This window comes from Schistocerca cancellata, chromosome 11, assembly GCF_023864275.1.
Source record: "Schistocerca cancellata isolate TAMUIC-IGC-003103 chromosome 11, iqSchCanc2.1, whole genome shotgun sequence".
Classification (NCBI taxonomy): domain Eukaryota; kingdom Metazoa; phylum Arthropoda; class Insecta; order Orthoptera; family Acrididae; genus Schistocerca; species Schistocerca cancellata.
Window position 1 is genome coordinate 23,088,914 of NC_064636.1, and position 12,169 is coordinate 23,101,082.

Consider the following 12,169-nt stretch of genomic DNA (forward strand, 5'->3'; position numbering starts at 1 on the left):
GACGTTTGCAGCAGCACTAAGTGTCAGCTCGGAGACCGTGGCTGCGGTTACCCTTGACGCTGCATCACAGACAGGAGCGTCTGCGATGGTCTACTCGACGACGAACATGGTTGGACGAATGGCAAAACGTCCTTTTTTCGGATCAATCCACGTTCTGTTTACAACATCACGATGGTCGCATCCGTGTTTGGCGACATCGCGGTGAACGGACATTGGAAGAGTGTCCAGGATGAGATTTTCACTCTGCAGCGGAGTGTGCGCTGATATGAAACTTTCTGGCAGATTAAAACTTTGTGCCGGACCGAGACTCGAACTCGGGACCTTTGCCTTTCGCGGGCAAGTGCTCTACCAACTGAGCTACCCAAGCACGACTCACGCCCCGTCCTCACAGCTTTACTTCTGCCTGTACGTGTGCTGTGAGGACGGGGCGTGAGTCGTGCTTGGGTAGCTCAGTTGGTAGAGCACTTGCCCGCGAAAGGCAAAGGTCCCGAGTTCGAGTCTCGGTCCGGCACACATTTTTAATCTGACAGAAAGTTTCATTGGAAGAGTGTATTCGTCATCGCCATACTGGCGTATCACCCGGCGTGATGGTATGGGGTGCCATTGGTTGCACGTCTCGGTCTCCTCTTGTTCGCATTGACGCCACTTTGAACAGTGGACGTTACATTTCAGATGTGTTTCGACCCGTGGCTCTACCCTCCATTCGATCCCTGCGAAACCCTACATTTCAGCAGGATAATGCACGACCGCATGTTGCAGGTCCTGTACGTGCCTTTCTGGATACAGAAAATGTTCGACTGCTGCCCTGGCCACCACATTCTCCAGATCTCTCACCAACTGAAAACGTCTGGTCAATGGTGGCCGAGCAACTGGCTCGTCACAATACGCCAGTCACTACTCTTTATGAACTGTGGTATCGTGCTGAAGCTGCACGGGCAGCTGTACCTGTACACGCCATCTGAGCTTTGTTTGACTCAATGCCCAGGCGTATCGAGGCCGTTATTACGGCCAGAGGTGGTTGTTCTGGGTCCTGATTTCTCAGGATCTACGCACCCAAATTGTGTGAAAATGTAATCACATGTCAGTTCTAGTATAATTGTCCAATGAATACCCGATTGTCACCTGTATTTCTTATTGGTGTACCAATTAAATGGCCAGTAGTGCAACAGCGTGCAGTGGGACACCGTCTCAAACACTCTCCGGAAATCCAGAAGTGTGGAATCTGCCTCTTGCTCTCTATCTACGCCAGTGCGGAAAACGCGAATCCGCTCAGCGGCGGTCTGCTTTTGGGCAGCAGTAACTGGACCATCTGCACTTTGTACGGCGAAAGGCGGAACCGCTTGTGTAACTCTCTATGGACAATTGATCTTGCGCTTCCTGCAATTCGCTTGACGCACGTCGAATTGACATTTGGGGACTGCGTTCAAATGCAGTTTGCACTCTGTCGACACTTCCTTGAGGACGCGGAGGGATGTCCACCTCGATTAAGGTCTTTGACGCCGCCTGTCTCGTTAAAGTTTTCGAATCACCTCGTTGTGCTCGTTTCAGCCAGTAACGCCCCTTCAACTGCCGTCGGTAATTCCGCGGTGCCATCGCTAGAGATTCGAAATCGCCGTACCAGCCGCGCGGGATTAGCCGCGCGGTCTCAGGCGCTGCAGTCATGGACTGTGCGGCTGGTCCCGGCGGAGGTTCGAGTCCTCCCTCGGGAATAGGTGTGTGTGTGTTTGTCCTTAGGATGATTTAGGTTAAGTAGTGTGTAAGCTTAGGGACTGATGACCTTAGCAGTTAAGTCCCATAAGATTTCACACACATTTGAACATTTTTCTCCGTACCAGATGACACGTTGCGGCATCTCCTAAACTGATGCTGTCTTAATGCTCGCCAGGTCTGGTCCACCAGGAAGGACAAAGGACATACACAACTTTGAGATGGTGCTAAAAATGTTTCCTTCGTTGATGAGTTACATTTCCTTAAAATTCTTCCTATGAATCTCAGTCTGCCGTTTGCTTTTCCTACTACAGGTATTTCTTTGACGTTTCCATTCCACTTAACGTCGCTCCTATATACACTACTGGCCATTAAAATTGCTACACCACGAAGAAATGCAGATGATAAACGGGTATTCATTGGACGAATATATTATACCATAACTGACATGTGATTACATTTTCACGCAATTTGGGTGCATAGATCCTGAGAAATCAGTACCCAGAACAACCACCTCTGGCCGTAATAACGGCCTCGATACGCCCGGGCATTGAGTCAAACAGAGCTCCGATGGCGTGTACAGGTACAGCTGCCCGTGCAGCTTCAGCACGATACCACAGTTCATAAAGAGTAGTGACTGGCGTATTGTGACGAGCCAGTTGCTCGGCCACCATTGACCAGACGTTCTCAGTTGGTGAGAGATCTGCAGAATGTGCTGGCCAGGGCAGCAGTCGAACATTTTCTGTATCCAGAAAGGCCCGTACAGGACCTGCAACGCGCGGTCGTGCATTATCCTGCTGAAATGTAGGGTTTCGCAGGGATCGAATGGAGGGTAGAGCCACGGGTCGAAACACATCTGAAATGTAACGTCCACTGTTCAAAGTGGCGTCAATGCGAACAAGAGGAGACCGAGACGTGTAACCAATGGCACCCCATACCATCACGCCGGGTGATACGCCAGTATGGGGATGACGAATACACTCTTCCAATGAAACTTTCTGTCAGATTAAAAATGTGTGCCGGACCGAGACTCGAACTCGGGACCTTTGCCTTTCGCGCGCAAGTGCTCTACCAACTGAGCTACCCAAGCACGACTCACGCCCCGTCCTCACAGCACACGTACAGGCAGAAGTAAAGCTGTGAGGACGGGGCGTGAGTCGTGCTTGGGTAGCTCAGTTGGTAGAGCACTTGCGCGCGAAAGGCAAAGGTCCCGAGTTCGAGTCTCGGTCCGGCACAAAGTTTTAATCTGCCAGAAAGTTTCATATCAGCGCACACTCCGCTGCAGAGTGAAAATCTCATCCTGGACACTCTTCCAATGTCCGTTCACCGCGATGTCGCCAAACACGGATGCGACCATCGTGATGTTGTAAACAGAACGTGGATTGATCCGAAAAAAGGACGTTTTGCCATTCGTCCAACCATGTTCGTCGTCGAGTAGACCATCGCAGACGCTCCTGTCTGTGATGCAGCGTCAAGGGTAACCGCAGCCACGGTCTCCGAGCTGACACTTAGTGCTGCTGCAAACGTCGTCGAACTGTTCGTGCAGATGGTTGTTGTCTTGCAAACGTCCCCAACTGTTGACTCAGCGATCGAGACGTGGCTGCACGATCCGTTACAGCCGTGCGAATAAGATGCCTGTCATCTGGACTGCTAGTGATACGAGGTCGTTGGGATCCAGCACGGCGTTCCGTATTACCCTCCTGAACCAACCGATTCCATATTCTGCTAACAGTCATCGGATTTCGACCAACGCGAGTACCAATGTCGTCGGGGAAGATAAACCGCAATCGCGATAGGCTACAATCCGACCTTTATGAAAGTCGGAAACGTCATGTTACGCATTTCTCCTCCTTACACGAGGCATCACAACAACGTTTCAGCAGGCAACGCAGGTGAACTGCTGTTCGTGTATGAGAAATCTGTTGGAAACTTGCGTCGTGTCAGCACGTTGTAGGTGTCGCCACCGGCGCCAACCTTGTGTGAATGCTCTGAAAAGCTAATCATTTGCATATCCCAGCATCTTCTTCCTGTCGGTTAAATCTCGCGTCTGTAGCACGTCATCTTCGTAGTGTGGGAATTTTAATCGCCAGTAGTGGAAGAAGGGAGGTGGCCTAGGAAGGAAAACATCTTTTTTTTTACCGTTTCTGTTAGTTTGCGTGGCCAGTTCGAGGCACCATTTCTCCTCAGCCGGAAATGCCACGTGCGATGTCGGCGTGCGATTGCGCTCCATATACGGGTGGAACAGGCGCCCTGCTACCAGCTGCGAGAAGCACTTTACGATATGGAGAAGGCTCGCCACGCTTTCGCACGGCTTACGCCGTGATTTGTCACTGTTAAAACACTGGCAGCCGTTTCACAACTCAGATTGGAAAGCTTTCACCGGTGAAGGAGAGGAGCGTAATGGCTGTTTTTTACTACAAAGACGACGTTCCGAGTCTTTAATGAGTTGTGCTGGTACGCCTACGAGCGACGAAAGGGTAGGGTAAATAAATGCGAGTGTGCTTCGTTGTGGTACTGAGTTTGTAGCAGGGGTGGCAACGGGGCAGAAGGCTAACAATTCAGACAGCACGCAACAGTCACTTACAGTCACGTTGTTGGGATGGTAACGAAGTTATAGTTGGTGCACGTGTCAAAAGGAACTGCTATGAAAAGAGTTTAAGGGAATACAACAGTTCTGTCTTAAAAATAAAAAAAAATAGAGAATTAGAGAGTTGTTGTTGTTGTGGTCTTCAGTCCTGAGACTGGTTTGGTGCAGCTCTCCATGCTACTCTATCCTGTGCAAGCTTCTTCATCTCCCAGTAGTTACTGCAACCTACATCCTTCTGAATCTGCTTAATTTTTTTGAAAAAAAGTAAGAAAAAAGAAAAGCAAAGTAACGACTGTAGCCGGCCGATGTGGGCGAGCGGTTCTAGGCGCAACAGTCTGGAACCGAGCGACCGTTACGGTCGCAGGTTCGAATCCTGCCTCGGGCATGGCTGTGTGTGATGTCCTTAGGTTAGTTAGGTTTAAGTAGTTCTAAGTTCTAGGGGACTGATGACCTCAGATGTCCCATAGTACTCAGAGCCATTTCAACCATTTAACGACTGTAAGTAAATACTATTTATTACGAAAAGAACTGCACCCGCAGTGCTACCCGCGTGTAAGCTGTAATTTATAAACAAATGCAATGCCGAAACTCGCTTTTCTCGCATATCTGTTGTCATCACAAAAAAAAACTTCTGCGAGATGTTGAGTGGTGGTACACTTGCAGCCAAGCAAATATCGAAAGATACCCAGCAAACTTTGAGACGATGGGAAAACCCATCACACCTCATGTCGCTCACAACACCCCCATATACAGGGCTATTACCAATGACTGAAGCGATTTCATAAATTCACTGTAGCTCCATTTATTGACATATGGTCGCGACACACTACAGATACGTAGAAAAAGTCATATAGTTTTGTTCGGCTGAAGCCGCACTTCAAGTTTCTGCCGCCAGAGCGCTCGAGAGCGCAGTGAGACAAAATGGCGACAGGAGCCGAGAAAGCGTATGTCGTGCTTGAAATGGACTCACATCAGTCAGTCATAACAGTGCAACGACACTTCAGGACGAAGTTCAACAGAGATCCACCAACTGCTAACTCCATTCGGCGATGGTACGCGCAGTTTAAAGCTTCTGGATGCCTCTGTAAGGGGAAATCGACGGGTCGGCCTGCAATGAGCGAAGAAACGGTCGAACGCGTGCGGGCAAGTTTTACGCGTAGCCCGCGGAAAATTGGCTCATGCCACAACTGGAGACCGACAGCGCCGACTTCATCTTTCAACAGGATGGTGCTCCACCGCACTTCCATCATGATGTTCGGCATTTATTAAACAGGAGATTGGAAAACCGATGCATCGGTCGTGGTGGAGATCATGATCAGCAATTCGTGTCATGGCCTCCACGCTCTCCCGACTTAACCCCATGCGACTCCTTTCTGTGGGGTTATGCGAAAGATTCAGTGTTTAAACCTCCTCTACCAAGAAACGTGCCAGAACTGCGAGCTCGCATCAACGATGCTTTCGAACTCATTGATGGGGACATGCTGCGCCGAGTATGGGAGGAACTTGATTATCGGCTTGATGTCTGCCGAATCACTAAAGGGGCACATATCGAACATTTGTGAATGCCTAAAAAAACTTTTTCAGTTTTTGTATGTGTGTGCAAAGCATTGTGAAAATATCTCAAATAATAAAGTTATTGTAGAGCTGTGAAATCGCTTCAATCATTTGTAATAACCCTGTACTTACGGAAAAAAAATTTTACGCGACTCAGTTACGAATTACAAAATGTGTCATTAAAGGCAGGAAATAATTTCACGACGTTTCGCGACGTGCCTAGCACGGAAAACATTGCAACTGTCTTGGGGAGTGTACGCCAGAATCGAATTCAGCATCACTAAAAGCCTACCACATTCTACATAGCAACAGGGAGCCCGCGTTCGTTTCCCGTCAGGGAATCATTTTCATCATCATTGACACTCAAGTCGCCGAAGTGGCGTGGGCTAAAAAGACGTGCAACATGGACGCTGCACCCCGAAGGAGATATCCAAGCTAATAAATGCTATACGATTATTTCGCTTCATCACAGCAAGAGAGAGTTGTGCGACATAGAAGAAAGTCGGCAGGCGTGTTTCTACAGCTCAGAGATGATGTCTATTCAGATTTCGCGCTACTCGCATGCGAATCGGGTTTGCTTTAGATGCACGGTGTAGCGGCCGTGAAGCTTAGTTACGAGACTGGACGTAGTGAGTTGATGTGAGGCAAAATGGCTTCCCGATTCTCGCGCAATTCCTCTGCTACTGAAGTGCGGATTAGCCGCGACAGCAGCTAGAACACCTGCTTGGGCATCATCATTTGTTGCAGGTCGTGGTTGACGTTCCACATGTGGCTGAACCCTTCCTGTTTCCTTAAATAACGTAACTATCCGGCGAACGGTCCGGACACTTGGATGATGTCGTCCAGGATACCGAGCAGCATACATAGCACACGCCCGTTGGGCATTTTGATCACCACATACATCAACAGGATATCGACCTTTTCCGCAATTGGTAAACGGTCCATTTTAACACGGGTAATCTATCAAGAAGCAAATACCGTCCGCACTGGCGGAATGTTACGTCATACCACGTACTTATACGTTTATGACTGTTACAGTGCCATCTATCACAAAGCGAAAACAGTGGTCCAACTAAAACATTCATATTTCTTTACGTACTACACGAATATGTAATATAAAATGGGGGTTTCTGTTTAAAAAAAAAAGGCAGTTGATATGTGTTTTAACCTAGGGAAGGGTCATCTAGCGGGCCAACAATAGCGCCATCTGGTTTCCCCCTTCAAGCTAGACGAGATTCGTTCTTTGAAGTTTTTTCGTGTGATGCTTATATCGTGAGATATTTGGCCCGGTCACGATCAATGGACCACCCTGTATAACATGCACAAGCGCCGCTTCCTGAGAAAACGAAAACAAGGAAGACGTGTCGGAACCGACACCGCTTTCTGGGAGGAAGTTTAATACTACACAAGTTTTTTATACTCGGTTACCGCAAACTATGTTTTAATGCACGGTTTAGGTGGCACTCTTTAAAAGTGCAAATGCAATTGAAATACACTGAAGAGCGAAAGAAACTGGTACAGTTGCCAAACCGGGATATCTGCCTCGGGCGACAGTTTCAGGGCGCGCTATATTCCAAATTCATATTCTCGAAGAAAAAACAATCTTTGTCTCACTAAGGGCCTAGCATCCCGCCCACGTTAGTCTATCGATTGTTCACATGATTTCGAGATGCATTCCTGCTGGTTTTTGAATATTTGTGTACATTTTCTAAGATGATTTTTGAACGAACCATCAGTTGATTTGTGAATGCGTGCACAGTGTACGCAACGTCTCTTCCAGGGGTATCCCCGTCGCATATACACTCCTGGAAATGGAAAAAAGAACACATTGACACCGGTGTGTCAGACCCACCATACTTGCTCCGGACACTGCGAGAGGGCTGTACAAGCAATGATCACACGCACGGCACAGCGGACACATCAGGAACCGCGGTGTTGGCCGTCGAATGGCGCTAGCTGCGCAGCATTTGTGCACCGCCGCCGTCAGTGTCAGCCAGTTTGCCGTGGCATACGGAGCTCCATCGCAGTCTTTAACACTGGTAGCATGCCGCGACAGCGTGGACGTGAACCGTATGTGCAGTTGACGGACTTTGAGCGAGGGCGTATAGTGGGCATGCGGGAGGCCGGGTGGACGTACCGCCGAATTGCTCAACACGTGGGGCGTGAGGTCTCCACAGTACATCGATGTTGTCGCCAGTGGTCGGCGGAAGGTGCACGTGCCCGTCGACCTGGGACCGGACCGCAGCGACGCACGGATGCACGCCAAGACCGTAGGATCCTACGCAGTGCCGTAGGGGACCGCACCGCCACTTCCCAGCAAATTAGGGACACTGTTGCTCCTGGGGTATCGGCGAGGACCATTCGCAACCGTCTCCACGAAGCTGGGCTACGGTCCCGCACACCGTTAGGCCGTCTTGCGCTCACGCCCCAACATCGTGCAGCCCGCCTCCAGTGGTGTCGCGACAGGCGTGAATGGAGGGACGAATGGAGACGTGTCGTCTTCAGCGATGAGAGTCGCTTCTGCCTTGGTGCCAATGATGGTCGTATGCGTGTTTGGCGCCGTGCAGGTGAGCGCCACAATCAGGACTGCATACGACCGAGGCACACAGGGCCAACACCCGGCATCATGGTATGGGGAGCGATCTCCTACACTGGCCGTACACCACTGGTGATCGTCGAGGGGACACTGAATAGTGCACGGTACATCCAAACCGTCATCGAACCCATCGTTCTACCATTCCTAGACCGGCAAGGGAACTTGCTGTTCCAACAGGACAATGCACGTCCGCATGTATCCCGTGCCACCCAACGTGCTCTAGAAGGTGTAAGTCAACTACCCTGGCCAGCAAGATCTCCGGATCTGTCCCCCATTGAGCATGTTTGGGACTGGATGAAGCGTCGTCTCACGCGGTCTGCACGTCCAGCACGAACGCTGGTCCAACTGAAGCGCCAGGTGGAAATGGCATGGCAAGCCGTTCCACAGGACTACATCCAGCATCTCTACGATCGTCTCCATGGGAGAATAGCAGCCTGCACTGTACTAGTGCCGACATTGTGCATGCTCTGTTGCCTGTGTCTATGTGCCTGTGGTTCTGTCAGTGTGATCATGTGATGTATCTGACCCCAGGAATGTGTCAATAAAGTTTCCCCTTCCTGGGACAATGAATTCACGGTGTTCTTATTTCAATTTCCAGGAGTGTAGAAACAAAAAAGTTTCCCGCAAACAAAGGGGGACGTGGATATACGACCTGAGCCGAACAAACCCGAAAGGGTGAATGCCAAGCACTGTTTATATGGTTGATTGGTTGTGCCAATCATAAGCGTTGTTGTAATTATTAACGAAATCTATAGGTTCAGGCTACCGCATTGGGAATAGAGGAGTAACGGGTAAGAAAGATTACATATTATCTTTCCGGTGTATCAAAGAACATGAACTACACTACTAAGGGCCAGTTGTACAATCCTCGGTTAGCAGCTGTTTAATTCTGCTCTCAGAATAGCGCGGAAAACGCGTTGTACCAACACGTAATAACGCGTAATCGAAGAATAAACGCGGGATAATTAACCGATGATTCCGGCAGGGTTAGTGAAGTTAACCGGAGAATAAGTTTTGACAATGGCAACAAGAGTTACAGAATTAGTGGTGACAAGATTGTTTGTTGGATCGAGGACGGAGAAGAAACGGGGACATCACACAAATTAGATTCTGCTGTGTTATTTATGTAAATGAGATAGACAAAAATGGCCATTTCTTGCCAAAACAGTCTCGGTTATTTGACGTGTGTTACAACTGCCGCAATATTAGAAAGGCCTATTTAGTTTTCTCTAGCAGACAGTGGCAAAATAGACGTAAACAAATCGAGAAACCACACCAGCCTTGGATACTACTTGTATTAAAAACTTTGTGTGTATTAGACAACGACGTTTTGATTTTTCATGTAGCAAAACGTTCGACGGCAATTTGATGAGGTAGCTAAGGAAAGCACGCCGTTTAAAGCTGTACCAAGTTTAGAGGGAAAAGAATTTTGTGATATGAGGATTGAAGAAAGGGGTACTGTTTTGCTTGTCTCTTGTCTTTACTGGTTTTACGCTTCCTATATTTAATTTTATGTCACACCAAAAAGAATGTTGTTAGTTAATAGGCAATAAAGAGTGCACATTTTCTGAAGAACTTTTAATCTCACAGTCACAAATAATCCCATCCGGTATTAATTACTTTCTTCCTGTTTTTAAAAGGTGGTTAGGATGTCGAAACAGCCGACTGGGGAAAGGAGAGACGTCATGGGACATTTTAATTTTAATTGTTCTGATTATAGGCTTGATGGCTTCCATTGCAAAACATATTTGTCTGCATTCCACAAAGCGAAATACAGTGACGTGCGTTAGAAGAATGCTGTATGAAGAAGTGTGCGTGACACTGAACTTTGGCACAAAGAGCAAGCAACATGTTTACATTTTCTCGAACATGTATGTTTGACATAAAAAAACTCTTCAGACAGGTGAGTGCTAGAAAATGACCATATTTTTGAAAAATCATTTTATTTTTAATTTTTAACATCCTATCTCAAACGCTTGAAAAGGAGGGGGCGCCAATATCAAGTTTTTACCTGGGTTCGGAAAAATCGTAGATTCTGGGCTGCATGTTGTTCTCCAGTTCAACTTTGCTTCGACCACTTCATCGAAATCCCACACCTGCACTTCGAAGACTGAATAGCTGTCCAACAGTACCAGCTCATCAGAAAAAGTTTGTAGTTGAGTTAGTGTAATTATTTTAGGCAGAGTGAAATACAGCAATAAGTCACGACATTGAAATATGCCTGTTGTCCGGTTCGTTACTTTGCCTTACCCAAGTTTCTCTCTTACACCTTGAATAGGTGATCATTCGAAAGCGTCTCGCCGTCAGACGTGCAGGTTTACATGCGAATGGCTCGTACCGTTCTTTTTTTGGGTGGGCGATTTATACTGAGTACATTTCGTGGGATTCTGAGGCTCTGTGGTCACGCCGTTCCCTTTTGGGTAGTTGTCGATCTTGAAATTCGACATTGAATGAATTACCCTTCGTGCTGTGGCCATTTCGGGAAGTAGTTTTGTGAGCAAATGATCTGTATCTTTTAGCATCAACAAACGAGGAACATGAAAATAAATAAAAAAAAGAAAAATTATGATGCATCGGCCGGGAATCGAACCCGGGCCGCCCGCGTGGCAGGCGAGCATTCTACCACTGAACCACCGATGCCACGAACATCATATTAAGTATTTATGTTATTTACCAAGTAATGGAAGCCATGTTCTGCTTTCTTTTTTTGAGTTAATCTTTGTATTTTAAATGATTCTGTGAGATTTATTCCCTACATTTTTCTATTGAAGCATTACGTTTAAACATTGCATTTCTCAGTATTATCGCAGAGGCCACAAACCAAAGAGGATCAAGTCAACCTATTCGCTTGAGCAATGCGTGTACGGATACTGAATGTTAACCCTGCCAATACCAACGCATTTTGCATAATGTACATGACCATATTGTGGGTGGGGGGGTGGGAAGGGAGGTACTTTGTGTCCACCTTAAAAAACAATAAAAATTGGTCAGTTGATGTTGTCTTATATTAACAACATAATTTTTAAATGGGTACCGATGTGTAAGTAGCGTCCAGAAAGTGAAAATTGTTTTAGCACTCTCTTAGAAATATCAACATACATCAATAACTTTTACAACCGACGGGCAATAGTTTATGACGACCCTATAAAAGTCAAAATTTCGTTCCTTATTGATGACTTTTGTTACCAAAATACATTTTCAAGAGATATTCATGTCTGATTAAGTTCTTGAACCCGAAAACACTAATTATGTCTTTTATTGGGAAAAGTGCATTTTCTACTACTTAAACTTAAATTTTCGTTTTAATTTTAAATTTAAAAAATTTAAACGTTATGCAATCTGGTAAAAAACTCATTGAAAAATTTTTTAAAATACAAAGTAGTTGGCTAGACTACAATATTTTCAAAATGTAGGCATAAAGTACACCACCCTAATCTCTTCTCTCGCCCTTCGTATTGCGACCGTCAATTCCGCATTCCGACAAAGTAGATGAATGACTTCACACAGCTGTCTTGTATTCTTTAAAAGCACTTTCAAATAACGAATGAAAACTGGACTTATTAAATGTTTCAACTTGTGTGTTTTAGTGTATCTGAGTTGGTTATATCAATGATAGAAAAAGTATTTTTTTTGTCTCACAAGAGGCAACAAAGCCGACCCATTAGAAAATCAAAATCTGGCATGTATCGAGAGTAATTAATAATGATGGTCGTGTCACAGTAATC

General features: G+C 46.8%; 1 non-coding gene across 1 annotated transcript; it reads right to left on the reverse strand.

Moving 5' to 3' along the window:
* Positions 1-11,013: 11,013 nt before the first annotated feature.
* Trnag-gcc (transfer RNA glycine (anticodon GCC)) lies at positions 11,014-11,084 on the reverse strand. The gene has a single exon. It is a non-coding gene; the product is annotated as a tRNA-Gly (tRNA).
* Positions 11,085-12,169: the final 1,085 nt, after the last annotated feature.